Consider the following 5,698-nt stretch of genomic DNA (forward strand, 5'->3'; position numbering starts at 1 on the left):
GGGGCAGTGCGGTGGGTGCTCGGCTCCGTTCAGGTCCCCCCCGCGCCTCCACCCCCCGCACGGCTCCCCAGGTGGGCCGTGCCGTGGGGCCGGTGCAGTGCGGTGTCATAAAATGCTTTTCCCTGCTCCTCCCGAGCTGTTTCACGGGGGGGTGCTGGGTGCAGTGAGGACGTGGGAACCCCCCCTTGCGGGAGGGGACAGGAGGACCGTTGTGTGCCCCGCAGCGAGTCTAGGGGTATCTGCCTGCAAACTGCCCCCTCTCCAGCCTGTTTCCCAGCAGGGACAAGGATGCCGTGTGGGGTCCAACGTCCAGCACCCCCAGGCTGTTTCCCGCCCCCCAGGGGAGGTAGGACAGGCTGAAGTGGGGGGCAGCGTGATCGTGTGCCGGCTGTGGGGTCACACCTTCACGGCCTACAACGTTACTGTGATCACGTTGGATGTGTGCGTGTCCCCCCCTGCCCAAGTCTGGCCCTAGGAGTGGGGGGCACCGTGTAGGTGTGATTGGGAGCGGCGCTGTGGCAGCTTGCCTGTGTCCCCCCCCACCCCAAACCTCTTCCTGGCTGGTCGAGAGGTGGCTGTGGCGTGGCAGTGAGGTCGGCACCTCGCCAGCTTGTGCTGTGAGGGGGCCACGGGGGAGGGAGCTGGGGGACCTGTGGGTCTGCATGGCCGTGGGAGTGCGGCCAGCCCAGGGGCTCGACCGCGGGGCTCCTGCCCTGGGGCTGCTCCCCGCACCGTCAGACCCACAGCAACATGCCAGGCAGCATCCCCGTGGTGGTCTGCATCTCGTGGAAAGCGCTGGAGCCCTTTGAAGGAAGCTGCTGTAAGCGCTGATGGGCTCTGCCGTGGCAGTTGAAATCCCTAGGGCCTGATTTTGGGCCAAAATATGCGGCATCCTTTACGCAGGGGAACACTGGCTTGTGTGTTTGTGTGGAGGGGAGGGTGTTCGCCATATTTTTTCTTCTCCCGCACCAGCAGCGAAGCCGAAAGGTTTTGCCTCGACAACTTTGCTTTGCTCTTGTTCTAGGATCCGTCACTTTGGGCCACGCTGCAGCCGTCCTTCTGGGGTGCTTTGTGGGGTATCGTTTAAGCTTGCAGGACACTTAGGACAAGTGTGAGGCACTCGGGGAGCGAAGCAGGTGACGTGATGTCCTGTGCAGCTGTGCGAGCCTCTCGGCGTGGGGCTGGTCTCCTCCTGGAGCAGTCTGGGGGGGATAGGGTGGTCAGGGCTTGCTCACACTTTACTTCAGCACACTCAGAGCTGATGGGGTGGAGATAAATAGACTCGGTAGAGCGAGTTTGACCGACGTGATAGATAGCGTGAGGCTTCCTGTGGAAGACGGATCGTATGAGGATTCATCAGTAAACTTTGTGTTTAGAAAGGCAGTGTAAGGTAGTGGTTTTGTGTGGGTGCTGGGGAAAGGTAAGCAAAATGCACTCAGCTTTGAGCCAGGCCTCATAGAGTGACTAATTTTGCCTCTGAAGACAGTGCTTTTGCTTAAAGGGGGAGACTGTCGTGTGTTCAGCCTGTTTCCAGAAGTGCTGAAGGGATTTGTGGTGCTGCCGCCTTCCCTCTCAGGGCCTGTGTGGTGAGAAGGGGGCTTCCATCCTCTACAGACGGTGCTGGCAGTTGAACTTGGGAGGGTCCAGGCAACTGCAGCGACCTTCTCGTTTATGTAGCAGACAGCAAAGACCCGCTCCCAGGTGATGGTTTTTCTGGAGACGTCTCTGATGGAAACGCTGTTGCAGTTAAATCTATGAGCAAGATCCTAAATGCAGACCAGGGTGAGGAGAAAAATCTAATCTGGGACCCCCAGTGTAAGAGAGACATGGACCTGCTCGAGTGGGGCCAGAGAAGGGCACAAATGTGCTCGGGGGGCTGGAGCCCCCCTGTGAGGACAGGCTGGGAGAGCTGGGGGGTTCAGCTGGAGGAGAGAAGGCTCCGGGGAGACCTTAGAGCGGCCCCCCAGGGCTGAAAGGGGCTGCAGGAAAGGGGGGGTGGACTCGTCATCAGGGGGAGGGATAGGACGAGGGAGAATGGTTTTAAACTGACAGAGGGGAGATTTAGATCAGGTCTAAGGCAGAAATTGTTCCCTGTGAGGGGGGTGAGGCCCTGGCACAGGCTGCCCAGAGCAGCTGTGGCTGCCCCCTCCCTGGCAGGGTTCAAGGCCAGGTTGGACGGGGCTTTGGGCAACCTGGGCTGGTGGAAGGTGGCCCTGCCTGTGGCAGGGGAATGGGACTGAATGGACTTTATGGTCCCTTCCCAGCCAAACCATTCTGTGACCTGATTGTTCTATGATCTAGCATATAAAGCACAGCGTGGGCAGCATCGGCCGCTTCCTGGCACCAGTTCTGCACTGGTGTTGTGTTTACTGGCCTTGGTTTGGGTGGCACGGGGCTGAAATGTGCAAGCAGGTCTCCGATGGAGGAATCACTCCCAGCCTGGCACAGCTGCACCGGCAGGCAGAGGCCAGTAAAGCTGTGTACACCCTGCGGGCAGGAGTTTGGTCTTACTGGGCAGAAGTAGCTTTGCTGGTAAGATTGTGGTTTTACTGAGTCAACAGGAACTTTGATAAGAGCGGGTGGGTTCACGCTCAGCGCTCGAAGCACATCGTTTCTGCCCTGCGCTGGTGCCTCATCTTCACGTGCTCGGCAGCGCTGGTACCTGCGGGTAACAGCACTTTGCTGGAGATCAAATTAAACTGTATGAAGGAGAGGAATCCCTGCTGACACCCCGGGCTGCTGCAGCGGGGAGCAAAGCCCCGGTCAGTCTCTTCCTATGGGTCTTGTTTGTTTGGGGAGCTTTTTTTTTTTTTTTCTTTGCTATTTTAGCCTTGAGAAAGTGGCTGATCCAGGCACAAATCTCAGATACTGGGTCACGTATTCCTGCCTTGCTTTAGGCATTGAGGCTTGTCCTACTCTGCCCTTTCCTTGCCTGGAAGGTGTGACTCTAGATCCGTCACTTCTCCATTGATGAAAAGCTGGTTGATCTGTGTACAACTAACTCTTCTTGCACAGAAAACTTCTGCAATGGTGTAAACTCACCTGAAACAGATGGAGCAAGGAAGGAACAGTGTGGGATGTGTATGGATGGCAAAGTGAAATTGTGGGAGAGTAAATCCCAGGATCATCTGGGTTGGAAAAGCCCTTGCAGCTCCTCCAGCCCAACCATGACCTTCCCTCTGACCGTTCCCAACTCCCCCAGATCCCTCGGCGCTGGCTCAGCCCGACTCTTCAACCCCTCCAGGGATCCCGGGGACTCCCCCCTTGCCCTGGGCAGCCCATCCCAACGCCCAACAGCCCCTTCTGCACAGAAATCCTTCCTCAGAGCCAGCCTGACCCTGCCCTGGGCAGCTTGAGGCCATTCCCTCGGGGCCTGGCGCTGGGGCCTTGGCTCCAGAGACTCATCCCCCCTCTCTGCCCCCTCCTGGCAGGGAGTTGCCGAGGGCCAGGAGGTCTCCCCTCAGCCTCCTCTTCTCCAGAGTAAACCCCCCCAGTTCCCTCAAACTGCTCCTTGTAAATGAGCTGCTGCCAAACTGCTTCCTCTGCTTTATCCCCGAAGCAGGCCTGTGTTTTTAACTGCAGTGTAAGAGGTTGGTGTGTGGCGGCAGCCCAGAGGGTCACCTGAGCAGGTGGTTCACATTGCATCACTTGAGTATGTACCTGAAGGCGGCGTACCTGGAAGGCAGCTGGGATGAGTGGTCATTTGTTGGCGGGACCAGCCAAGAAAGGCAGGGTCAGAACCTGTGACTCTCCGTTCCTGCTGCAAGCGCCTCTGCAGCCTTTGGCTCTGCCTCAGCCGCTAAGCTGGGCCTGGCAGAAGCTCTTCAGCCCGCACGTGCTAGATTTGGACAGGAGCGAGCCGATTCGGGGGGGATGTGGAGGAGGCAACATGTGTCCGAGGGAAGCAACATGTCCTCAGAGAGGAGCTCGTGTCCCTGGAGCTGATAGAGCAGGAGCAGGAGAGCTTCGTGCAAGATGATCCACAGCTTTCTCCAGCCCTGGCTGCTTTACTCCTCCCGCTGCTGCCAGGAGCACATATGGGAAGCGGCGAGTCGAGAGGCCAGATGGATTTTGCTCTGTGGCGTGCACACTTCTCCTGGCTGGGGGTGAGGGAGGTGTATGCTCCTTCTGTCGCAGGCTGGCACGGCCCTGTGGGTGGTTGGGGTGTGGAGGGAACCGTCCTTTAGCTGTTCTTGGAGGGACACCGATGAGCTCCTCGGCCGGAGGAAGCCGTGCAGCAAAACGCGCAGCGTTAGCAGAGAGTTTTTAATGGTACCTCTAACGCTCCTCCAGTAGGAGACTGTGTCATTTGGGTGCAGCGTATGTGCCTGTGGAGACCATTTAAGTCAAGCTGACCTAAAACGGGCAGGCAGGGTTTCTCTGCTGGAGCAAATACATCCTTTGTAGCTGCTGTATTCCAGCCCTACCTGGCGTCGGCTTGCTGAGGCTTCCCCCGAGGAGCTGCAGTGTGCTGCGGTTGGAGAGTTGGATAAATCCTTGGTGTGTCTGCTCCAGCTCTCCCTCCAGCCTGGTGTAGATGATTGAGGCTTCTGGCAGGGTGGAGGTCACGATATCAAAAATAAAGCTTCTGTTTTGAGGCTGTGGAGCAGGATGCGCGTGTTGACCTTCCGAAGGAAAAGCAAACCAGACGCTCTGCTGTCGTCGGGTATTGAATGTCCTCTGCCAAAGCCACTGCGCTGTTACTGTGAAGTCTTGAATGTCTTCTGTCAAGAAAGATGCAGCCAGGCACTCCTGTTTTGGAGTGTAAACCTTGCAGTTGGATGCCAGAGGTCATTATCTGCTTAAAAACCTGCCTGCAAATCTCTTTCTGGCAGGCTGCAGGGCAACCTCCTTCTCTAAATTTACGGGGAAGGAGGAAAAAATGGGACTGTCTGGAACATTCGCAGAGGTGTCTGCTCCTACTTTGCTTTCTCGAGGAGAAAGACCTACCCCTCTCTTCGCTCCAGACTGCTTCGACTCATGTTTTCACAGAACAACCCAAACAACTCTCCCTTGTGTGAGTTGTCTGTGCCTTTCCCGAGCGTGGTGCCCAGAGCTGGATGTGACGTGTGAGCTGGAGCCTTGCCAGCGCAGCGCGGAGGGGAAGGATGGCTTCGTGCCTTGCATGCAGCACTCGTGTTGCTTCTGCTCGTGCCTCTCGATGAGCTCTGCGTCACATTGTGACTCTTGTGGCTCGCTTCAGTGGGTCGGGGTGGGGCGGGGGGCTACGCTCGTGGCTGCCACGGTGCCAAAAGCAGCTGTGGAAAGTGAGACTGGCTGCAAGTGAGGGCAGAGCGCTGCGACTTCACACGTCCTGTTAGTTACAGACAGCCTCCGTGCTTTGTCACTGTCTTCTTCTATTCCAGTCATGTGCCCTGTGTTTCCTGTAGCCTTTCCTTGCCCGGTGTTCTCTGAGCTGTTCGTGATTCTGCTTTGTTCAGCTCTACCCTGTGGAGTCCTGCACTGTGCTGGTGTCTTCTGGTGAGACAGAGTCGCTGATGGCCCTTCCTGGGGCACGTCTTAGAGCCAGCGGTGTGGTCGCTCTGTGGCTCTTTCATCCAGCTCATGTAGGAGCAGGGAAAGTTCTCGAGTGTTGGGTGCTGTGTATGAGGCTCCGGCCACGTGTGCGAGTGGTCTCTGCTTGTGTGCTTTCCTCACCCCGTGAGCTGGGTGGAAGTGCAGGTATGAGCCTCTGTTG

This window comes from Athene cunicularia (genome assembly GCF_003259725.1).
Source record: "Athene cunicularia isolate RWA chromosome 3 unlocalized genomic scaffold, athCun1 chr3_part1, whole genome shotgun sequence".
NCBI lineage: Eukaryota > Metazoa > Chordata > Aves > Strigiformes > Strigidae > Athene > Athene cunicularia.